Below are 26,784 nucleotides of genomic sequence, written 5' to 3' on the forward strand. Positions count from 1 at the left end.
AATTATATTATAGCTATTTTAGGATTAATATTTATTTTACAGGTAACTTTGTATTTATTTTAACCAGGTACAATAGCTATTAAATAGTTAAGAACTATTTAATAGCTAAAATAGTTAAAATAATTACAAAATTACCTGTAAAATAAATCCTAACCTAAGTTACAATTAAACCTAACACTACACTATCAATAAATAAATTAAATTAAATACCTACAATTACCTACAATTAAACCTAACACTATACTATCAATAAATTAATTAAATACAATACCTACAAATAACTACAATGAAATAAACTAACTAAAGTACAAAAAATAAAAAAATATTTACAAACATAAGAAAAATATTACAATTTTAAACTAATTACACCTACTCTAAGCCCCCTAATAAAATAACAAAGCCCCCCAAAATAAAAAAATGCCCTACCCTATTCTAAATTACTAAAGTTCAAAGCTCTTTTACCTTACCAGCCCTGAACAGGGTCCTTTGCGGGGCATGCCCCAAGAAATTCAGCTCTTTTTCCTGTAAAAAAACACATACAATACCCCCCCCCCAACATTACAACCCACCACCCACATACCCCTAATCTAACCCAAACCCCCCTTAAATAAACCTAACACTAAGCCCCTGAAGATCTTCCTACCTTATCTTCACCATACCAGGTATCACCGATCCGTCCTGGCTCCGATATCTTCATCTAAGCCCAAGCGGGGGCTAGACATCCATCATCCGACGGCTGAAGAAGTCCAGAAGAGGCTCCAAAGTCTTCATCCTATCCGGGAAGAAGAGTATATCCGGACCAGCAACCATCTTCTTCCAAGCGGCATCTTCTAACTTCATCTGATGAGGACCGGCTCCATCTTGAAGACCTCCACCGGGGACCCATCTTCTTCCGACGACGACTTCCTGACGAATGACGGTTCCTTTAAGGGACGTCATCCAAGATGGCGTCCCTCAAATTCCGATTGGCTGATAGGATTCTATCAGCCAATCGGAATTAAGGTAGGAAAATTCTGATTGGCTGATGGAATCAGCCAATCAGAATCAAGTTCAATCCGATTGGCTGATTCAATCAGCCAATCAGATTGAGCTCGCATTCTATTGGCTGTTCCGATCAGCCAATAGAATGTGAGATCAATCTGATTGGCTGATCGGATCAGCCAATCGGATTGAACTTGATTCTTGATTCAGAATTTTCCTACCTTAATTCCGATTGGCTGATAGAGTTTTTTTATATAGAGTATTCATCACAACCCATAATGTTTTTGAAGGGGACTAACTTTAAATTTTAGGATGGTGGTGTGCCACAGGATTTTTTAATGTAAAAAAGTGTGCCACGGCAAAAAAAAGGTAAAAAATCACTGATGTATCCCACTAGTTATTACACTGTGGTACTATTATCCATATATACATGTCATGATGTTGCTACATCCCTAATATACTGTGTATTGATTACTGTATAGGATTGAGTTGTATATGGTCTTTTATGAATGTTTTTATCAGGAGACCTAATTGTACTCCTTTGTTATTGAGCTATACGTTTGCGGATATCGGTCATATTTTGTAAGGATTCCACTCCGTGTTTTTGTTTTCACCTTTTCCCTGACACCTGACTCAGGCTTACCTGTACTTAAGGCATCACCTGACTGCAGACAGGTGCTTAATTATTAAAACTTTAGGCTGCATCTGAGGCCTGACATACCTAATTGTCGTGCTTCTCATATCAAGCTACTCCAACTTTCTATCTTAACCGGAGCGTGTCTGCTCCCTGGGAGTGATTACAAACCAAGCTCTGCCATCACGGTTACAACCGCACCTTTTCAACAATTAAGAGACTTTTTATTATTCAGCGTTTATGCTATAACTCTCCTACCTGCAGCTGCTGTATGCTTGTTTCACTTTTCCTGTGCAAGTCTCGCAATCACTAAGGCTCTGAAGTGCTCCAGTCTTCCCGGTCTTCTCCCCCCATCTGCCGCAACTGAGCGCAACCGCAGCTCACACAGATTGCTACGGAACATACAGCAGGAAGCTAGATAAGCTGCTTCACTTCAGTTTGACATCTACGGCTGGCTGGGGGTAAGCCTTAAACAACATACAACTGCTGTGTTCAAGTTAACGCTGTCTAGTACAATACATTATCGTTTTACTTACCGCAATCCTGACAAGCAACCTTGTGGACTGAGTTAACTATTGCGGACTCCATTCAGTTTATGCTAACTGCATTTGTGACAACTCACTCGCACTGTGGCTTATCAACTTGTTTCTTACTTTAAATGAGCTGAATGAACTTTAACCTCCAACAAATAAGTATTGGTTTGCTATTTGTTTCTCCTCCATACCCTAACCAAAGGTTATTGTTTTGTTGTGACCTATAACAGCAACTCAGACTTTCTTTTCATTATAAGAAGTTAAACCTTATTCTGCAATTTAATTATTTGAGATTAAACTTCTTCACTGTAAGCAGCCTGGTCTATGCTGTACAATAGTCCATTGCCAAAGTGATACAAATATATTATTTGATTTTACTCTGCAGTTGTGATCCATAACCATCTAGCTCAGCAGCATTACAGAATAATTAAGCCATTAAAAAATGGATCCAGCAGAGTTGCCCCAATTCGTTTACAATCTCTCCAAGAGAGTGGATGAACTCACTCAAGGCCTTTGGGATCTAAAGGTCGAAAATGAGACTTTAAGAAAGATTATAAAAGACACCACTCCCCTTAAAGGAAAAAGTGCTGAATCTATAGTTGAACCACAGATTGCAGCACCTGATTTGTTCAATGGAGATAGGAGTCTATATTGCCAATATAGGAATGCATGCCTCCTCACCTTCAATTTAAAACCTCACACCTATCCTAATGATAAGGTTAAAGTCCTTTCTATGATCTCCTACCTAAGGGGTGAACCCCGTATCTGGGCTGACACCCTATTTGAAAACAACGATCCTATTCTATCTTCCTTACAGTCCTTCTTAGCTGTCATGGATGAACTTTACTCAGACTCTAACTTACAACTGACTGCAGAAAGTAAGATGCGTAAACTAAAACAAGGCAACCGTGCCGTTGAAGTCTACATAACGGAGTTCAAACAACATGCCATTGATTCTCAATGGAACGTGATTGCCTTAAGGAACCAATTTCGTCTTGGGCTCCCAGAGGCAGTTAAAGACGAGCTTGCCCGTACAGATCTCCCTGACACCTTAGATGGCCTCATGAAGCTCTCCATGCAAATTGATAGATGACTCCGCGAAAGGAAGTCTGAACGCCAACCTGGGGACTCTGCTTACAAGAGAGCCCTCCATCCTCCATCAACTAGTTCTTCTTCAAGAGTTCCCGAACCTATGGATATAGGCTTTATGCGAGGACCACTGACTTCAGAAGAAAGATTTAGAAGAAAATCAAAGGGTCTCTGCATGTACTGTGGTAGTCCTAACCATGCTATTCGTGAATGTCCTTCTCTACGTAAAAACAAAAATAGTAAGTCCCTCTTACAACTGACCTCATTGATTATACATGATAAACCAATTCACTGTACTTTAACTCTCTCGTTACAGTGGGACAACAATCGCATGACGAAAGAAGCTATAATTGATACCGGAGCCCAAGGAAATTACATTGATATATCTATTGTATTAAAGAATAAAATTCCACTCATCACTAAATTGTCTCCTGTCTCTATTAGGGTTGTAGATGGCTCTGAAATTTCCTCTGGCCCCATTACCCAGCACACAATTCCTATTCTCGTATCCACTATAGGATCTCATCAAGAATACATATCGTTTGATGTTATTTCCTCACCTCTCTTTCCCATTGTGTTAGGCTTACAATGGCTCAGGTTACACGAACCCGTGATCAACTGGAGTAATTTAGGTTTAACTTTTGATTCAGCTAACTGCCACCAAACTTGTCTGAATCATTCCACCCTGCTTCAGATAATAGAAACACCACAGATTCCTGAAGTATATAAAAAATTTGCAGAGGTATTTAGTAAGAAAGAAGCGGAGACACTGCCTCCACATCGGTCATATGACTGTCCTATCGAGCTCAAACCTGGTACCACTCCTCCCTATGGTCATCTTTACCCTCTTTGTCAACCTGAACTTGACCATCTAAAGACATATTTAGATGAAAACTTAAAAAAAAGGCTTTATTCGTCCATCAGTCTCTCCAGCTGCTGCAGGTTTCTTCTTTGTAAGAAACAAAGACAACTCCCTCCGTCCAATTATCGATTTCAGGGAACTTAACAAAATCACTGTAAAAAATAGGTATCCCCTACCACTCATCCCCGAACTCATTGAACGTCTCCAACATGCCAAAATATTCACTAAGTTGGACTTAAGAGGGGCCTACAACTTAGTCCGCATTAGAGAAGGGGATGAGTGGTTAACTGCTTTCAGGACCAGATACGGTCTTTTTGAGCACCTAGTAATGCCGTTCGGGTTAACAAATGCCCCGGCCACGTTCCAGTACTTTATCAATGATATATTTCACGATCTACTGGATACTTGTGTGGTCGTGTACTTGGACGACATTCTAGTGTACTCAAACACCTTAGAAGACCATATTAAACACGTAAGTTGGATACTCTCCAGACTCCAAGTGCATAGGCTATATGCAAAACTCGAGAAGTGTGTTTTCCACACAAAAGAAATAGATTTCTTAGGTTACTCCATCGGTCCAAATGGTATCCAAATGCAGGCTAATAAGGTTGATTCCGTAAAAAATTGGCCACAACCAAAAAACAGGAAAGAGCTACAACGATTCCTCGGTTTTAGCAACTATTATAGGAAATTTATTAAAAAAAATTCTCAAATAGCTAAACCTCTTACTGCTCTTACCAGCTCCAGCATACCATTTATTTGGAACAGCAAGGCAACTGAAGCGTTTACCTCTCTAAAAAACTCCTTCTGCTCTGCTCCAATTCTTCAATTTCCTGACCCTTCTCTCCAATTTGTTCTAGAGGTGGATTCCTCGGATTATGCCCTCGGAGCTGTCCTTTCCCAAAGACGAAGCATGAATGACCCTCTTCATCCAGTGGCCTTCTATTCAAAAATATTATCACCTCCTGAGATGAATTATGCTGTTGGTGAAAAAGAACTCTTGGCCATAAAACGTGCTTTCGAGCATTGGAGGCATCTCTTGGAGGGCACCCTCTTACCAATCACCATCTTCACCGACCATCGTAATCTCTAGTTTCTCCAGAAGAATAAAACTCTCTCTAGTCGTCAGGTTAGATGGAGTCTATACTTCAGTAGGTTCAACTATCAAATAGTCTATAGGCCCGGATCTAAAAATGGAAAGGCCGATGCACTGTCCAGAAAAGACCCTAGACCTCCAAATACTCAGGAATCCACTTCTATCATTCCTCCGGATAGATTCCTGGGACTTCTTTCTACTTTCAAGACACAGGTACGGACAGCTTTACGGACTGATCCACAGCTACCCCACCTTCAACTCTCACGTAGAAACAATCTCTACTATCATGACAATCGTTTATACATCCCCGAGAACCTCAGGTTAGCTCTGATTAAACAACATCATGATCCACCTCTTCTGGGACATCCCGGTATCAGCAAAACTAAAGAACTTCTCAGTCGTTCCTATTGGTGCCAAATTTGGAAACTTCTGTTAAGAACTATATATCCAACTGCACCATCTGCATCACATCCAAAAAAGAAAGGGCTAAACCATATGGACAACTTCTTCCAATACAAATACCCTCCAGACCTTGGCTACATCTAGGCATGGACTTTATAGTCAAGCTGCCCGTAAATTCTGGTTTCAACACCATCCTAGTTGTTACAGACATTCTGACCAAAATGGCCCATTTCATTCCATTTAACAAACTCCCCACTTCCAGTGAAACTGCACAGCTCTTCTTAAATTCTATCGTCCGTTACCATGGTATTCCATCTATCATAACAACCGATAGGGGTACACAGTTTACCTCTAAGTTTTGGAAGAATCTCTCCGAACAACTAAAATTTGACCATCGTTTAAGTACTGCCTTCCATCCGCAAACAAATGGCCAAACTGAGAAATTAAACCAATGGTTAGAGCAGTACTTATGCTGTTACTGCTCATACCATCAAACCGACTGGTCACAATACTTATATCTTGCAGAATTTGCATACAATAACTCGGTTAACTCATCCACCAAAGTCTCTCCCTTCTTCGCCAACTACGCATATCATCCTCGATTCTGCTTGGAAAATCCGGATAACCCAAATTCTCCTTCTGTAGATGATCTACTCCAAAAGCTCGCTGAGAACTTCCACTTCCTTAGAAGAAATATTCAACAGGCTCAAACTTCATAAAAGAAATACTACGATTTACGCAGACGACCATCACCACCTTATGCTATTGGCAATAAAGTTTGGCTTTCGACCAAAAACATCAAAATGCCAGTTCCCAGCAAAAAATTAGCAGGATTGTACATTGGGCCTTTCACTATCACTAAGGTGGTTAACCCAAACGCAGTAACTCTTGATTTACCTAGTTCGATTCCAATCCATACCACCTTTCACGTGTCCCTCCTTAAACCAGCTTCAAATGATCCTGCAGTGAAACCCATTTTACCTCCTGTTTCGATACCCTTGGATTCAGATGTTTATGAGATCCACGACCTCCTGGATTCTAGATGACATAGAGGGGTTTTGCAATATCTTCATCCTGCCGACGCTGAGCAGTTCCATCTTCAAGACATCAGGCGCGGAGCATCCTCTTCAATCGACGGCTTCTTCTTGAATGAAGGTTCCTTTAAATGACATCATCCAAGATGGCGTCCCTTAGATTCTGTTTGGCTTTTAGAATTCTATCAGTCAATCAGAATTAAGGTTGAAAAAATCCTATTGGCTGATGCAATCAGCCAATAGGATTGAACTTCAATCCTATTGGCTGATCCAATCAGCCAATAGGATTGAGCTGGCATTCTATTGGCTGATTGGAACAGCCAATAGAATGCGAGCTCACTCATATTGGCTGATTTGATAAGCCAATAGGATTGAATCAGCCAATAGGATTTTTTCAACCTTAATTCCGATTGGCTGATAAAATTCTATCAGCCAATCAGAATCTAAGGGACGTCATCTTGAACAATGTCATTTAAAGGAACCTTCATTCCAGAAGAAGCCATCGATTGAAGAGGATGCTCCGCACCGGATGTCTTGAAGATGTAGTCGCTCCACGTCGGAAGGATGAAGATAGAAGATGCCGTCTGGGTGAAGACTTCTGCCTGTCTGGAGGACCACTTCTGCTGGCTTCATTGAGGACATCTTGCCCCTTGGATGAAGACTTCTCCCGGCTTCGTTGAGGATGGATGTTGGCTCTTCAAAACTGTAAATGGATCTTCGGGGGTTAGTGTAAGGATTTTTTAAGGGTGTATTGGGTGGGTTTTATTTTTAGATTAGGGGTTTGGGCCGCAATAGAGCTAAATGCCCTTTTAAGGGCAATGCCCATCCAAATGCCCTTTACAGGGCAATGGGGAGCTTATTTTTTTTAGTTAGGGTTTCATTTGGGGGGTTGGTTGTGTGGGTGGTGGGTTTTACTGTTGGGGGGGTTGTTTGTATTTTTTTTTACAGGTAAAAGAGCTGATTTCTTTGGGGCAATGCTCCGCAAAAGGCCCTTTTTAGGGCTATTGGTAGTTTAGTTTAAGGTAGGGTTTGTTTGTTTTTTGGGTGGGCTTTTTTTTTTTTTGATAGGGCTATTAGATTAGGTGTAATTAGATATTGTAATGTATTTTTTATTTTCTGTAATTTAGTGGGAGGTTTTTGTAATTTAGCTAATTTTATTGAATTTAGTTAATTGTATTTAATTTAGGGAATTAATTTAATTGTAGGGTTAGGTTAGGTGTTAGTGTAAGACAGGTAAGGTTTTATTTTACAGGTCAATTTGTATTTATTTTAGCTAGGTAGTTATTAAATAGTTAATAACTATTTAGTAACTATTCTACCTAGTTAAAATAAATACAAACTTACCTGTAAAATAAAAATAAACCCTAAGATAGATACAATGTAACTATTAGTTATATTGTAGCTAGCTTAGGGTTTATTTTATAGGTCAGTATTTAGTTTTAAATAGGAATTATTTAGGTAATTATAGTATTTTTTTATTTAGATTTATTTTAATTATATTTAAAGGGACACTGTAACCAAATTTTTCTTTTGTGATTCAGATTGAGCATGACATTTTTTAGCAACTTTCTAATTTACTCCTATTATCAAATTTTCTTCATTCTCTTGGTATCTTTATTTGAAATGCAAGAATGTAAGTTTAGATGCCGGCCCATTTTTTGTGAACAACCTGGGTTGTCTTTGCTGATTGGTGGATAAATTCATCCACCAATAAAAAAAAGTGCTGTCCAGAGAACTGAAACCAAAAAAAGCTTAGATGCCTTCTTTTTCAAATAAAGATAGCAAGAGCATGAAGAAAAATTGATAATAGGAGTAAATTAGAAAGTTGCTTAAAATTGCATGTTCTTTCTGAATTACAAAAGAAAAATTTTGGGTTCAGTGTCCCTTTAAGTTAGGGGGTGTTAGGGTTAGGGTTAGACTTAAATTTAGGGGTTAATAAATGTAGTATAGAGGCAGCGACGTTGGGGGCGGCAGATTAGGGGCTAATAAATGTAGATAGGTGGTGGCGATGTTAGGGACAGCAGATTAGGGGTTAATAATATTTAACTAATGTTTGCGAGGCGGGAGTACAGTGGTTTAGGGGTTAATATGTTTATTCTAGTGGCAGCGATGTCGGGAGCGGCAGATTAGGGGTTAATAATTTTATTATAGTATTTGCGATGCGGGAAGGCCTCGGTTTGGGGGTTAATAGGCAGTTTATGGGTGTTAGTGTACTTTTTAGCACTTTAGTTATGAGTTTTATGCTACGGCTTTGTAGTGTAAAACTCCTAACTACAGACTTTAAAATGCGGTACGAATCTTGACGGGATAGGGTGTACCGCTCACTTTTTTACCTCCCAGGACAAGCTCGTAATACCGGCGCTATGGAAATCCCATAGAAAAAAGACTATATGCAATTTGCGTAAGTTGATTTGCGGTAAGGCCAAAAAAGTGTGTGTTGCCCCTAAATCTGCAAGACTCGTAATTCCAGCGGTAGTAAAAAAGCAGCGTTATGAGGCTTAACGCTGCTTTTTTACTCATAACGCAAGACTCGTAATCTAGCTGATTGCCTGATCCTGTTGATTGCTGCCTTGCCAACTGTCCCTATTTTCCTGGGACAGTCACAGTTTTCTCCTTTCATATGGTATTTTTGTCTGAGCCATCTGTCCCATAGATGTCTCTAGGTGTGGGAAACAGATTTTGTGGATCCAATTATGCTATATTTAAAATGTTGTGCATATTATGCACAATTTACACTGGTTATTTTAGGGCCTAGCAGAAAGGTAAAGCTATGGAAACCATCAGTGGGTGTGGCTTTTACTCTCATAATCTACTTGTTTTATTGCTCTGCTTCAAAATGTCCCTGTTAATATTTTTTAAAATGTTGGCAACTATGGTCTCGCATAATTTTATGATTGAATTCATTCTGCCTCACTGATTTTTTACTTGTGCTGTTTAGTCTTTTGATGTGACTGGGCCTGCTAAAATCAAACATTGAAAGGACAGGAAACTAATTTTTTCGTAAATATTGCATAGTAATAATATCAAATACCGTTTATCCACAAGAGGATTTTTTTTTTTTTTAAAAAAACATCCTGGGCTCCATTACATATGCAGCGTTGCCCGCAAAAGCCGGAGACACCGTTTTTTGAGCGGGTTTGGTATTCTATATACCATATAGAACTGAGTATGGAAGCACCGTAACTCCCGAAAATGACTACAAAAATAAACTAACACATTAGGTGCATGCACAATGTCTATCTACCTGTCAACGGCAATCCCACACCGCAATAACTAATAAAGTTTATTAACCCCTATATCCACCATCAAACCCACACCGCAAGCATTAACTAAATGATTAACCCCCAAATCCGCCAACCCCAACATCGCAAACTACCTATTAAAACTATTAAGACTTAAACCGCCGTTAACCCACAACGCAATAAACCTAATAAAGTATTAACCCCTAAACAGCCATAGCCCACAACGCAATAAACCTATTAAATTATTAACCACTAAACCGCCATAGCCCACAATGCAATAAACCTATTAAAGTATTAACCCCTAAACCGCCATAGCCCACAACGCAATAACCTAACCTAACCTAACACCCCCTAACCTTACACCCCCTAAATGAACCCAAATTACCTAATTAACAAAATACTAAATTTAATATTAAATTAAAAAACCTAACACTACTTTAAAAATACAAATAAACTAAGTATAAATTAAAGGGAAAGTCTAATCAAAATTCTGGAGTAGACTGTCCCTTTAACATACAATTACAGAAAATAAAAAAATCTAAGATTACAGAAAATAATAAAGAAAATTACCAAATTTTACAAAAATTATACCTAATCCCTATGAAAATAAAAAAGCCCCCCCCCCCAAAATAAAAACACCCCCTAATCTAATAAACTACCGGTAGCCCTTAAAAGGGCTTTTTGCAGGGCATTGCCTGAAGATAATCAGCTCTTTTTCAAGAAAATACACACCCCCCAACAGTAAAACCCCCCAAATAAAATAACCTAAAACTAAAAACCCTAAACTACCCATTGCCCTGAAAAGGGCATTTGTTAGGCATTGCCCTTAAAAGGGCATTTAGCTCTTTTTCTGCCCACCCTATCTAAATAAAATAACCCCCCCAAAACCCCTTAAAAAACCTAAGTCTAACCCCCAAGTGGTCCTCACCTGTCCTGAAATCCGGCGGAGAATTTCCTGTTCCAGGCGGTGAAGCCTTCTTCCAAGCGGCGACCTCTTCTTTCTTCTTCCAGGAATCAGCCGGCGCGAAGCGGTAGGCGGAGTTGAAGACCGATGATCGCGGAGTTGAAGACCGGCGACACTGGAACTGAAGACCTGCGAGCCTGGAACTGAAGACCGGCGACCGCAGAGCCATGGAGCATAGAGGATCCTCTTCAAACGATCTCCATCGTACATTGAATAGGAATTCAAGGTACGCGATTAAAAATGGCATCCCTTGAATTCCTATTGGCTGATTTGAGCCTTCAAATTCAAATCAGCCAATAGGATGAGAGCTACTGAAACCCTATTGGCTGTTCAAATCAGCCAATAGGATAAGAGCTACAGAAATTCTATTGGCTGATTTGAATAGCCAATAGAATTTCAGTAGCTCTTATCCTATTAGCTGATTTGAACAGCCAATAGGATTTCAGTAGCTCTCCTCCTATTGGCTGATTTGAATTTGAAGGCTCAAATCAGCCAATATGAATTTAAGGGACACCATTTTTAATTGCGTACCTTGAATTCCTATTCAGTGAACGGCGGAGATCGTATGAAGAGGATCCTCCATGCTCCATGGCTCCGCGGTCACCGGTCTTCAGTTCCAGGGTCGCCGGTCTTCAGATCCGCGGTCATCGGTCTTCAACTCCGCCGCTCTGCGCCGGCTGGTTCCTGGAAGAAGAAAGAAGAGGTCTCCGCTTGGAAGAACAGGAACAGGACCTTCTCTGCTGGACTTCAGGACAGGTGAGGCCCATTTGGGGGTTAGACTTAGGGTTTTTTAAGGGGTTTTTGGGGGGGTTATTTTATTTAGATAGGGTGGGCAGAAAAAGAGCTAAATGCGCTTTTAAGGGCAATGCCCAACAAATGCCCTTTTCAGGGCAATGGGTAGTTTAGGGTTTTTAGCTTTAGATTATTTTATTTGGGGGGGTTTGGTGAGTGGGGGGTTTTACTGTTAAGGGGGGTTGTGTATTTTCTTGAAAAATAGCTGATTATCTTGGGGCAATGCCCTGCACAAAGCCCTTTTAAGGGCTACTGGTAGTTTATTAGATTAGGGGGTGTTTTTATTTTGGGGGGCTTTTTTATTTTCATAGGGATTAGATATAATTTTTGTAAAATTTGGTAATTTTCTTTATTATTTTCTGTAATCTTAGATTTTTTTATTTTCTGTAATTGTATCTTAAAGGGACAGTCTTCTCCAGAATTTTGATTAGACTGTCCCTTTAGTGTTAGTTTTTTTAATTTAATAGTAACTTTAGTATTTTGTTAATTAGGTCATTTGGGTTCATTTAGGGGGTGTTAGGCTAGGGGGGGTTAGGTTAGGGGGGTTAGTTTAGGGGTTATGTTTATTGCGTTGTGGGCTATGGCAGTTTATGGGGTTAATATTTTAATAGGTTTATTGCATTGTGGGCTATGGCGGTTTAGGGGTTAATACTTTAATAGGTTTATTGTGTTGTAGGTTAATGGCAGATTAAGGGTTAATAATTTAGTTATTATTTGCGGTGTGGGTTTGATGGTGGGTAAAGGGGTTAATAGTTTAATTAGGCTTATTGCGTTGTGGGGGGTTTATTATTAGTTTATTAGTAGTAGTGAGAGGGGGGATTGCGGATATAGGGGTTTTTACCTGTAGGGCTTATTTTTGGGAGGCATGTTAGACTTTTACGGGAGATTTATTATTTTCTTTACTTTTCTTAGGCGCCGACAGTTTCTAAAGTGCCGTAAGTCACTGGCAACTCCAGAAATTTGTATTTACACTCATATCTGGACATTGCTAGTTTATCTGACTTACGGCACTTTATGAACTGTCGGCAGGGTTTTTGTCGTATATTAGATACCCCGATGTGCGAGGTGAAATTATGGGCGTCTTACTGTCCCTTTAAACTTATAAAATCTATCTATCTATTGGGTTCTTGTAAAGCGCGGCTATTCACCCATAAGAGTCTTAGGGCACTGAGGGTTGCAGTTCAGTCGAAGAGCCAGGTCTTGAGGTCCTTTCTGAACTTAGTTAGGGCGGTAGCTTGTCTAAGGTGAAGCGGGAGGGTGTTCCAAGTCTTGGCAGCCAGGTGAGAGAAGGATCTGCCTCCAGCTGTGGTTTCCTGATGCAGGGGATGACAGCGAGGGCTTGGTCGGCCGATCGAAGTTGTCTGGCAGGGGTGTAGAAGGTAACGCGGTGGTTCAAGAATTCGGGACCGATGTTGTGGAGGGCCTTGAATGCGTTTGTGAGAAGCTTGTAGATTATTCTTTTGTCGATGGGGAGCCAGTGCAGGTCCCGCAAGTATTTGGTGATGTGGCATTGACGAGGGATGTCAAGGATTAGTCTGGCCGAGGAGTTCTGGATGTGCTGTAGTCTCTTTTGGAGCTTGATGGTGGTGCTGGTGTAGAGTGCGTTACCACAGTCCAGTTGGCTGCTGATGAGGGCGTGAGTGACAGTCTTCCTGGTCTTGGCTGGGATCCATTTGAAGATCTTTCGCAGCAGGTGAAGTGTGTGGAAGCATGCAGAAGAGACGGCGTTGATTTGCCAGTCCATGGAGAGTGATGAGTCCAGGATGACGCCTAGATTTCGGGCATGGTCGGTGGGGGGTTGGAGGGTGTCCGAGGGCTGTAGGCCATGTGGTGGGACCGAGGAGGAGGTCTTCGGTCTTGTCTGCGTTCAGCTTTAGGCAGTTGTAGTTCATCCAGGTGGCGACTGCTGTCAGCCCTTCGTGGACATTTCTCTTGGCGGTGGTGGGGTCACTGGTGAGTGAGATGATTAGCTGGGTGTCGTTGGCGTAGGAGACGATGTTGAGGTCGTGTCGTCAGGCGATGGCGGAGAGAGGGGCCATGTAGATGCTGAATAGGGTGGGGCTCAGAGAAGAGCCTTGGGGTACATCGCAGCTGATTTCTGTGGGCTTGGAGGTGAAGGGTGGGAGTCTAACTTTCTGGGTACTGCCGGTGAGGAAGGAGGTGATCCATTCCAGGGCTTTGTCGCGTATGCCGGCATCGTGTAGTCGGTTGCAGAGAGTGAGGTGGGAGACAGTGTCGAATGCTGCTGAGAGGTCTAGCAGAATGAGGGCGGCGGTCTCTCCTCGGTCGAGTAGGGCGAGGATGTCATCTGTGGCGGCAAGGAGGGCGGTCTCGGTGCTGTGGTTGCTCCTGAAGCCGGATTGGGAGGGGTCCAGGGTGTGGTTGGCTTCGATGTAGTCAACAAGTTGCGCGTTGATGGACTTCTCGATGACTTCGGCCGCAAAGGGGAGCAAAGAGATTGGGCCGGTAGTTCTTCGGATCATTGGGGTCAGCCGTGGGTTTTTTCAGTAGGGGTTTTAATTCTGCGTGCTTCCAGTCATCCGGGAAGGTGCCAGTTTCGATGGAGCAGTTGATGGTGCTGCTGAGATCGGGGGCGATGGTGTCACCCGCTTTGTTGAAAATGTGATGCGGGCATGGGTCCGAGGGTGCTCCGGAGTGGATCGATCTCATGATCCTGATGGTGTCCTCTGTGGTGAGGGGGCTCCAGATGGTCAGTGGGGGGTAGGCGGTGGTGTATTTAGGTGAGGTATCGGTGGGAGTTGGTGGGTAGGCGGTGGTGGGTGAGTTCTGGGGCGTGAAGCTGTCATAGATATCGACGATCTTGCGGTGGAAGTACATTGCAAGGTTATCGCAGAGGTCCTGGGAGGGTGCGATGTTGTTGGTGTTGCTGTTGGGATTGGAGAATTCCTTGATGACTGTGAACAGCTCCTTGCTGTTGTGGACGTTGGCATTGATTCTATCTTGGATGGCTGTCTTCTTGGTGGTTTTGATGAGGTTGTTGTGGGTAGTAATGGCTTCTTTGTAGGCTGTTTTATTTGAGGGGGTCTTGCTGGATCTCCAGGTCCTTTCCAATCGCCTGCAGTGGCGTTTGGAGTTCTGGAGGGCAGGGGTGAACCAACTAGCCTTGTTGGTGGTTTGGCGGTTAGACGGTTTCTTGAGAGGGGCGAGAGTGTTGGCGCAGTCTGTGAGCCAGTGGTGGAGGTTGCAGGCGGAGGAGTTGGCATCTGTGGAGGTAGCTGGGGGGCGCTTGTTCAGGGTGGAGTGCAGTTGGTCTTCGGTGATGTTGTTCCAGTTTCTGCGGGGTGGGTGGTGCTGCCGGAGGTGTGCGGTGGGTTTGTTGAAGGAAAAATGTATGCAATGGTGGTCGGTCCAATGGAGTTCGGTGATGTGTTTGACTGAGATGTGGTTGCCTGCAGAGAAGATAGGGTTGAGTGTGTGTCCGGCTGAGTGGGTTGGGGAGTTTACGAGTTACTTTAGACCGATGGTTCCAAGGTTTTCTAAGAGGTCGACAGTGTTGTGGTCATTGGGGTTGTCTAGGTGGAAGTTGAGGTCACCTAGGAGGATGTAGTCTGTTGAAGGGAGGGCGTGGGGCGCGATGAGGTCGGTGATGGAGTCACAGAAGGCAGGACGAGGTCTAGGAGGTCTGTAGATGAGGGTGCCATGGAGGGTAGTGTTGGGACTGACCTGGATCTTGAAGTGTAGGTGTTCCAAGCCTGGTGAGTGGTAGTCAGAGCTGGTTGTGACGTGGAGGGAGTGTTTGTGGACGATGGCGATGCCTCCTCCCGGTCGGTTGCTGCGGTCCTTGTGGGAGATCTTGTATCCGTCGGGGATGGTGATGGCGATGTCCGGCATTGATGTGGGGTTCAGCCAGGTTTCAGTAAGGAAGGCAACGTCCGGGGAGGTGGAGTTGAGCAGGTTCCAGATTTCGACGGCGTGCTTGCAGAGGATGCAGTTGAGGTGGTTGCGGTTGTTTTTGCATGAGGTGACTGGCAGGTTAGTGGTTCGGAGGGAGGAGAAGGCGCAGTTGCGGCAGGTGAAGGGTCCTATGGTGTTTGTCGGGGATGCGTGGTGGCAGGCAGATGATCTACAGGTGTTGAGATGGAGGAGGGTGTTGGCGTCATAGTGGCGGTGGTTGTGGGAGCCAGGGTTAGTGGCGCTGGATGCGGTCCAGGCGCGGACGGGCGCAGATAGACTTGCCTTTGGCGCGCTAGCGCCGCAACCGCCGAATGCAGCAACTTCCATTAAATAGGTGCTGGGAGGTGGGAGGTGGGAGGGCTGGGAGGCGGGGGGCAGGGCAGTGGCTGTAGGAAGAAAGTTTACAAAGGGAGTTACCTGTGCTGTGCTGGTAGGCGGTGGGAGGGCAGTGGCTGTGGTATGGGAGAGACAAGCATGAAGGAGAGCAGGCTAGAAGAGGCTTCAGTCTCAGAGTAAGGCAGCAGCAACTTCCATTAAATAGGTGCTGGGAGGTGGGAGGGCTGGGAGGCGGGGGGCAGGGCAGTGGCTGTAGGAAGAAAGTTAAGCTGTAGGAAGAAAGTTAACAAAGGGAGTTACCTGTACTGTGCTGGTAGGCAGGGGGAGGGCAGTGGCTGTGGCATGGGAGAGACAAGCATGAAGGAGAGCAGGCTAGAAGAGGCTGCAGTCTCAAGGGACATAAACCCCAATTTTTTCTGTCATGATTCAGCATGCTATTTTCAAGAACTTTCTTATATATTTCTATTATCTAATTTGTTTTGTTCGCTTTATATCCATTGTTGAAAAGTATACCTAGGTAGGCTCAGAAGCTGCTAATTGGTGTCTGCACATATTTGCCTCTTGTCATTTGATAATAAAGGTAAATGGTAAAGTTGTTTGAAATTGTATGATCTAAACAATCTGAATCGTGAAAGAAAAATTTTGTGTTTCATATCCCTTTAATGTAGTGTGTTATTTATATATCAGATTTCTGTGCATCAATATTTGTTAACTGAGCTAAAGTGGACATTTTGTTATTTTCATATTGACACAGGGGTTCTGTAAATAAAACATTATTGCATACGTTCTGGATGCCATATCTCCAGAAGGGTATAAACAATCTGTAATCCGTGCAAAATGGTACATTGTCTAAAGAATGAAAACTTACCAGGAGAGGGTCAATGACCTAAATATGTATATCTTAGAGGAGAGAAGGGAAAGAGGTGATATGATAGCAACTTTCAAGTATATTAAAAGGCTTAGTAAAGCTGCGGCTGTGAGTATTTTTCATAAAAAGTAAAAATTCAAGAACAAGGGATCATGATCTCAAGCTGAAGGGTAGTAGATTCAGGAGTAATTTGAGGAAGCACTTCTTTACAGAGAGGGTGATTGATTCATGGAATAAACTTCCACAAGAGGTGGTACTGACAAACACTGTGGGGGACTTTAAGAATGCCTGACATAAGCATAAGGCTATAATTTTACCTAGATACATTTATACTTTTAGAAAATATTTGGCAGACTTGCTCGGCCTATGGCTCTTATCTGCCATCAAAATCTATAAAATAATAAAATTTCTGATTTTTACATGTAGGCTCAGTATGCTTCATTTACTAAAAAAAAAAAAAAAAAAAAAAAATACAAAAAAAGCGCATTGCTGCACTACCATAATAGATTAGTCTTAAAAAAAGTAATGCATCAGATATTAATCTCTGCATTGGAATGGCACGGAGAGTCCACAAATCGATTCCAATTACTAGTGGGAATTCAACTCCTGGCCACCAGGAGGAGGCAAAGAACACCCCAGCAGAGCTGTTAAGTACCACCCCTACTTCCCATAATCCCCAGTCATTCTTTGCCTTGAACATCGGGAGGATGTGCGAACATGGTGTCTGAAGATATTTAATCCTTTAATGGGTACTTTTCCCTGCAAGCAAGGATTGGAGTCAAGCTGTGCCCATGTAATTCTCTTTAGTAAGAGTAATGGTTGCTAAAAGAGATTAAATCTTTAATGTTGCAGCAACCAATTGCATTCTTTTTACGTTCAGCGACTCACCTTTTGAGTATGTTTATCCTTGTCTTCTTTGCTTTGTCCAATTAGGGCTAGATATAAATGACCTTTTGCACTGATGAGCCAAACACTATGCAGCACATTTCCGTATAAGGGGTTAGAATTCCATGAATTGCACTACAGCCTCTCTGGGGGACATCAAAATCCACTATTCAAGTGTGGTTATTAAAAATGTATATCTAGATTTTTAAATTTAAACCACTAAAGGGGGGAAGGTATTTTAAAACCAGCTATGTGGGATAAAATCTGTGAGCTATGTCACCACATAAAGTACAGGAAATCAGGAAAAATAAAAAAATGATAGTGTAATAATTTAGTGGTCCCAATTTATGACTTTATGCAGCTGTGATCCGTGCTCTCACGAGATTAGTTGCGAGATCATGGCTTGTCAATCATCCCAGTCGGATCAGATCGGGAAGATGTATCTCCATCAGTCTAAGTAGCAGTGGTCTTAAGACCGTATCTTCAGACTCACTTGTACAAAATAATGGCACAGGATTTTAATGTCCCTTTAAATAAATCAAAGAAAATGTTTTCTGTATAAAATTGGGAGCATCAGAATAATACTTGAAATTGTAAATGCTATATACACTTTATAAATGTATCCATTTTGGAAAGTTCCTCGCAAAATAAAACAAAATCTACACATAGTAAAGTCTGTGTAACTAAAACTCTCTCTAACTGGCTTATTTTCATTAATCCCTTTTATTAAACCTTTTGTACAGTTAATAAAATATGTCCAGTTATCATCCTGTCACATATCAACCCAACGGTCTTAGGTCTTACCATGAGTGTTGTAAACCTTTTGTTAGAAATACAATTATGTTGTTTATTGTTCCACGTGTATTATTCCTTATCTTTTGCATGTGGTTTTAGTTAGGCTTTCCCATGGGTTATTCTGCATGTGAAATGTGCCAGGGCAAATACAGTGCTCAATTACTTTACACATTTGCACATTTTCCTACTTAAATTAAGAGAATTATAGAAGGGAAGGAATGAATCCTCTTTTTTTTTTTATTCCCTAAACTTTGGAACAGATTCAACAACCATTTATGTATAGACATTTCCTATTAAAACACTGGAATAAAATGATATCTGAATTAATCCCACTTGGAAAAAAAAAAGTGAATACATTCATCTTTATTGATCTGCTTAGAAATTGTTTCCATAGTAATTCCCATTACTGTGCTCAAACATATGTTATATATTTATTATTTTAAAAAAAGAAGAAAATAAATAGTGGCCAAAGCAAATGTTTTAGCTTATTGATAAGTGTTATCTTATGCCCAGCTGGTGTTTTTAATATGACTGCAATAAAGGATTCAAATATAGTATTTAGGGAAGGGAAGTACACAGTGAAATAGTAACCCTTTCATTGGACCAAAAGGTGATTCTGCAGTGTTTTCCACAACATTCTATAGAGCTTTTGTTGTTAAACGTATGGGCACATAGAACAAAATGACATATATACCTGAAAAAGTCCAACATAAATTTACTTTATTTGGCTTTGGATCTAATCCATCCCATTCCATTATCTACCACTTCAACACTGATTGACTGTTTTATTGCCAATTGGAATAAGAATAATAGGGTTTAGGATCTCAACTTCAACGTCTTGAAAACATTAATGTATTGAGCTATTTTGTAATTCTATGTGCATCATATATGTGAAATTAGATGGCAAATAATAGAAAGTGTGCATAAGAAAGCTGTTCAAAGAGAAAAACTTTGGATTGTAAAGTTTGAAATGTATGAATAAGGAATACAGTTTTAAATGTTTATGCTGATTATTGCTTTACATTTTGTTCTCTATTAGTGTACATAATCTGTTTTATCATGTAAAACTGAAAAGTTTGAGGCTATAATTAATTGTTAATTACTCTGTTAACACTAGTTTAAATAATAAGTATCATGTTGTTTTTGTGCCCGAGTCAACCCTAGCACTTCTTGTTACAAATCACAGTGTGTCAGGGACTCCAGACACAATATGCCTTGAGTAGTGACAAACAGACCTATAATACCAATCTTTTTATCATATTCCCAAGATCCATAAAGATGCCAATAGACCCCCAGGGAGGCCTATAGTGTCAGGCATAGGCTTTCTATTAGAGCCTTTGTCTCAATGGATGGATGATATTCTCCAACCATTGGTAACTCATCTATATACTGTAGCTATCTCATGGATTCAAATCACTTGTTGATGGCTATTGAACACATCAAATGGCAGGGTGAATTCAATTGGGCAGTTATTGATATTACTACACTTTATTCTTGCATTCCCCATCATTTGGATATTACAACAGTCATTTTTTTTCTGGATAGAGACACCTCATTTGAAGACACTACCAAAATCTTTTTATGTGAATGTCTTGAGTTCCTACTAACCCACAATTATTTTATGTTCAATGATATGTTCTTTCTACAACATTGTGGAACAGCGACGGGTGCCAAATTCGCACCCTTGTATGCTAATTTATTTGTGGGTTGGTGGTAACTACAACATTTATACAGTGACCTAAATCCTTTTATTGATGAGATCATTTTTAATTGACGTTTCATCTTTTCTTTGATTTTTAGATATACAGTAGGTCTGTACCCAACCAAGATACCAACAATATATTTTTGGCTATACTAAAATATCTAATAACCTAGCTTTGGTATTTACAAGAGAACACCATGACAGGGAGACTATTTTTTTTAGATTTGACACTAATTGGAGAAAAGGATACAGGAAACATAATATCCAAGACCTTCCGTAAACCTATTTCAGGAAACACTACCCTTCATGCAAAATCATCACATCCCCAGCATTAAATCCATTCCTAAAAACCAATTCATCAGATTAAGATGCAATACTAACTCTGATCTAATATTTGAGGAACAGTCTAGTGAGCTTAAAGACAGGCTATCAAAAAAAGGTTACCCCTTAGAGCTATTAGACAGTGCTAAGACAGAAGCAAAAACATTTAATAGCATTCGAAGAAAGAAAAACAAAAAGTACTCTGCAATGTTTCTTTAAGCAGTGCCTATTCACCACAATTTCCAAAAAATAGTTAACATTTAAAAAAAAATCTACACTTATTGAAGAATAACACTAATTTAGCATCCATAACACAACAGTGTAAGTTTGTTTCTAAAAAAACAAAAACATTAGGATCAAAATTTTCTCCCAGCATGGTAACTGACAAAGAAACCACCCATAAAACATGACTAAACAGAAAAGGAAACTATAAATGTAGCTATTCAGAATGCAAAACCTGTAAAACCATAAGGGTTGGTAGTAAATTTAGATCTACCTCCACAGGTAAAATGTTTGATATTCTGTCATATTGCACATGTAGAACTAGATGAGTGGTATATCTGTTGGATTGTAACTTGTGTCACCATCAGGTAGGTCAAACATCCTGTGAGCTACGTGATAGAGTTTGGGAATACCCGAGGGATGTGGAAAACTATAAAAATAGATTCAGCAGTGGCCAAATACCTTAATGTTGTCCATCACAAGCATCATTGAGGTGGTTAAAAACCATGCCAGAGGAGGTGATAGGCAAAAGCATTTAACTAAAACAGAACTATTTTGGATACTTAGGGGGATATTTATCAAAGGTCTGGCGGACCTGATCCAACAGTGCTGATCAGGTCCACCAGACCTTGCTGAATGCGGAGAGCAATACGTTCTCCGTATTCAGCATTGCACCAGCAGCTCTTGTAAGCTGCTGGTGCAACGCTGCCCCCTGCAGATTTGCGGCCAATCGGATGCCAGCAGGGAGGTGTCAATCAACCCGATCGTACTCGATCGGGTTGATTTTCGGTGATGTCTGTCCGCATGCTCAGAGCAGACGGACAGGGTTATGGAGCAACTGTCTTTAGAACACTGCTTCATAACTGCTGTTTCTGGCGAGCCTGCAGGCTCAGCAAAAACACGGGCCTTCAAGCTCCATTCAGAGCTTGATAAATGGGCCCCTGTAACTATATACAAGATTCCCTCAGGAAAAGAACCTTGAATGGCATATCTCATATTTTACAGGATAATTTTTAAAACTCTTATATTTGCTTGTCAGTGTGGTGTAGGCATTTATAATCACAATACTTCTCTTAGATATTATTAACTGTCATATTCATCATGCATTGGAGCTAGAGTATATTACAAGGTTGTTTGTGCATGTTGTTCATGTGCTGACAAGAGATATTTATGAAAGTTGAAAACAGCAATCATAAAAAATAAAATGTAAAATAAAAAATACAATTATACATATAACGAATACTCTCTTGTTAGGTGCATATAAAACATGAAGAAGTAACATTACAATCGTAATGGTATCATTTACCATTATTACTATTATTATTTCTTTGTATTTTTAGTAGTTTTTATGTCCCTTCTCGTTCTTAATGTCTTTTCTATGTATTTCACCTTAAGGAGTTTGGTGGAGTTACTATCCTCAAGCCGTGATTGGTTTAAGGCATCATTTAAGGGCATTTGAATTTTACCAACACTTACCTATGGTTAAGCGCTGACTTTAGCGCAAAACGTGTCAGGGGATCATCTTTGATTTTTCTGCATGCTTGCATATATTTTTAATTTTTGTCAATAAAGTCATTTTTAACCCTTCACCTCATGAGTGCTCTGATTCTTTGTTATTTTGTGGATGCCTTTGGCGGATTGGTCCTTTCCGCACATCTGATGCACCATTGTGCTTATGGGACATGTAGTTTGAGCCAGTAATAGTCCCCATACACCAGCAAAAGACCGGTCGAGTAGCGGCAACTTTGGATGTAATAATAATAATATGTAGTATTTATATAGCGCCTCTCTCCCAGTGGGATTCAAAGCGCTTTTTCAGCGCTCGCTCTCGGAATTAACCAAATCGGCAGCTGAATAGAAATAGTTGTTATTATTACCCAATTTAATGGTACTCATTTTATCGACCTCGGAAAGAGTTTCATGTGTTCCATAAAGACTCTACTGTTCAGGGATGTATACAACATACGCTAACCTTTCCTAACTCCGTTTCTCTCCTTGTGTTGTCATCCCCTTAAAACCCCTTAACATGTAAGCCTACGAGCCCAGCTGTTTTTTAGATCACCTTAATGAGATTTGATAAACAACAGTGTAACTCTTGGGGGGGGGGGCCCTCTACACATTTGTCTCCTATAAATGCTACCTTAGCATATTATACCTATGTTTATAGCGCTGCAGAATTTGTTGGTGCTCTAACTGATAATAATAATTATATTATATATAATTATATTATAAAGTTAAACTGACACTCGAGTCAAAATTAAACGTTCATGATTCAGATAGAGCATGCCATTTTAAACAACTTTCCAATTCACTTCCATTAGCAAAGTATGCAGTCTTTTTATATTTACACATTTTGAGTTACCAGCTGGTACTGAGCATGTGCAATAATTCAAAGAATATACGTATATGTATTTGTGATTGGCTGATGGCTGTCACATGATGCAGTGGGAGTGGAAATAGAAATAACTTTGAAATTTGTCAGAAAAAAATCTACTACTCATTTGAAGTTAGGACTAAGTGCTTTGCATTCTCTTGTTAGCATGCATTTGTTGATTATGCAAATATATTGTGCTTACTGGTCCTTTAAATTACAATGTTTAGACACAGACACAGAGTTACAATAAAAAAATTGGAACTATACACCATAGAAGAGGAACATCCAGACAAGTCTATCTTAAGCAAATAACGTGACATTCCATTACATATGGATAAGGACACAGGGGCAGCAGTCTTGGGCCCGATGATCGAAAATGCTGTGAGGCTGCGATATGTTAAAAAAGGGATCTGATACGACGCCGGCGAAATATTCAAAAGTCCTGACATTACCCTTTTAAGGCAGCATCGCAGAGGGGAATTTTACTATACATCGCAATGGGTGACGATGCTGCAAAATATTCCAAGCAGCATCTGCACGGACATTGGTGATGTAAAGTAAAGGATCCCTTTTAAATATATAGCACCAAGCCTAATAACTATACTTATGTACCCCTAAACCACCATAACCCACCAACACAAACCAACCCTACACTACTTAACCCCTAAATCCCCAATAGCCCACCCCTTCCTTCAGATTCTTCTTATCTTCTTGCAGAGGTCCTTTGCATGTGGTCTCCACGGGACACTGAAGCTTGAAGGTTCCTCCTTCAGGCCAGATTATGAGCGGCGTGCAAAATTGCTTTCGCAAGCCTGATATTTGCGTTCCACTCGTACTTAGAAGTGAGCCTGCAATGTGAACGCTGCCTTGCGTTCACATTGCATGGAGGCTTTGCGCTCACAAGAGCACGCTTCCATTGGCTCCAAAGTAAGCCTCGTTCTGATGACATAAGCACAGCAAAGGGTATATACATATATATATATATATATATATATATATATATATATATATATATATATTAAAGGGACATGAAACCCAAACATTTTATTTCATGATTCAGACAGAGCATACAATTTTAAACAACTTTCCAATGTACTCCTATTATTAAATGTGCTTCCTTTGCTTGTTTTCCTTTGCTTAAAGGTTTATCTAGGTAAGCTCAGGAGCAGCAAAGAACCTAGGTTCTAGCTGCTGATTGGTGGCTGCATATACATACCGATTGTCATTGGCTTACCCATGTGTTCAGTAAGAAACCAGTAGTGCATTGCTGCTCCTTCAAAAAATGATACCAAGAGAACAAAACAAATTTGATTATAGAATTAAACTGGAAAGTTGTTTAAAATGTTATGTTCTACCTAAATCATGAAAGAAAAAAAATGGGTTTCATGTCCCTTTAATGTGTTTATATGTGTACATAAGCATATACATATATATTTGCAGTTTTAACACAGTCCCCATAGACTGCAATGTAAAGGCATTTTTCAGTGCCGTATTTTTTTCCAGGATACCTTTTACTTACAACATAAGGGTACTGCAATGGGGTCCAGTGTAGCACCCTCCTACGCCAATTTATTTATGAGTACTATTTAGAATAAGTTTGGTATAGATTTATCAATGATATTTTTGGCGTATGGAGGGGCCCTCTGGATACCCTATTGCATTTTGTAGATATGATTAATGGGATTATGACCGAATTAAAATTTGCATTAAAGGGACAGTCTAGTATAAATTAAACTTTCATTATTCAGATAGGGCTTTTAATTTTAATCAACTTTCCAATTTACTTTTATCATCAAATTTGCTTTTTTCTCTTGGTATCCTTAGTTTAAACTAAACATAGGTAGGCTCATATGGTAATTTCTAAGCCTTTGAGGGCTGCCTCTTATCACATGCTTTTTAAATCTCTTTTCAACACAAAGAGACAGAAAGTACAAGTGGGCCATATAGATAATACTGTGTTCAGGCACAAAGGGGTATTAAAGATTTAGCACAACACAATGCTACATTTAAGACAATAGATAATAAACAGTCATGTGATCAGGGGGCTGGAAGAAGGTTCCTAGATACAAGGTAATCACAGAGGTAAAAAGTATATTAATATAACTGTGTTAGTTATGCAAAACTGGGGAATGGGTAATAAAAGGATTATCTATCTTTTAAAACAATAACAATTCTATGGTAGACTGTACCTTTAACATATTCTATGAATAATATACAGTTCTTGGACTCTAATGTAAAAATCAACAATAATAAACAACTGACCTTTATGTTAAAGAAACTGATCGGAATACATTACTCCATTATACAAGTTTCCATCCAGAGTTTTTGAGTCAGTCCCTAAGAGTCAGTTAATGAGTGTTAAAAGGATTGTTAAAGGTGAACCTGATTTATTATTTATTTATAAAATATTTATTAGTACAAACAGATGAAATGAGAAATACATTTCTTGAACGTGGATATCCATTGGATATACTAAACAGAAAAATGGATGAGGTGTTAAATAATGATGAAAGGGTTATACCCAAGTTGAGGAGGAAAGATAAGAAAATTGTTTTTGTATCAGAATACTATAACTTAAATGATCACATTTTTAAAGTCATTAAAAAACATTCACCTAGATTATGAGTTTAGCGTTAAACAGGGTGTGAAACGAAGGCAACAAAAGTTGCGTTATTTCACCCCGATAGCGCTGCCATTATGAGTTTCTAAAAAGCCTCCTTGTGCGTGTGATAGGGTCACGTTAAGCTCTATACCGCACAAAAGCCAAGGGCTGCTTTGATGTGCTCGTGCACGCTTCCCTGAAGTGCGGAATGGCGATCGCCGTAACGCAACCCCATTGATGTCTATGGGGAAAAACATAAACCCCAAGTCTAAACACCCCTAATTCGCTGCTCCCGACATTGCCACCACCTAAATAAAGTTATTAACCCCTAATCTGCCACTCCCGACATCGCTGCCACTAATAAAAGTTGTTAACCCCTATTCCGCTGCTCCCCAACATTGTCACCACTATAATAAAGTTATTAAACCCTATTCTGCCGCTCCCCGACATCGCCGCCACTATAATAAAGTTATTAACCCCTATTCCGACGCACCCCGACATCGCCACCACTATAATAAAGCTATTAACCCCTATTCCGCCGCTCCCAGACATCGCCACCACTAAATAAACCTATTAACCCCTAAACCACTGGCCCCCCACATTGCAAAATACTAAATTAAACTATTAACCCCTAAACCTAACACCCCCCCTAACTTTAAATTAAAATTACAATATGACTCTATTTAAATAAATAAAAACTTACCTGTGAAATAAAAATAAACCTAACATTAAACTATAAATTAACGTAACCTTACTATTCTAAATAAATAAAAAAAATACCAATTAAAATATCTAATGTTTCACAAAACTCATAACTAAACTGTTACAAAGTAAACTAACACCTATAAACTACCTATTAACCCCTAAACCGAGGCCCTCCCGAATCGCAAACACTATTGAAAACTTATTAACCCCTAATCTGCCGCCCACCCACATCGCCAACACTATTTAATTAAATATATTAACCCCTGAACCGCCGCTCTCCGACATCGCCACCACTATATTAAAGTTATTAACCCGTATTCTGCCGCCCCCTGACATCGCTGCCACTAAGTAAAGTTATTAACCACTAAACCTCCGGCTTCCCACATCTCTGACACTAAATAAACCTATCAAACCCTAAACCGCCAGCCCC

This window comes from Bombina bombina, chromosome 2 (assembly GCF_027579735.1).
Source record: "Bombina bombina isolate aBomBom1 chromosome 2, aBomBom1.pri, whole genome shotgun sequence".
In the NCBI taxonomy this organism is placed as follows: domain Eukaryota; kingdom Metazoa; phylum Chordata; class Amphibia; order Anura; family Bombinatoridae; genus Bombina; species Bombina bombina.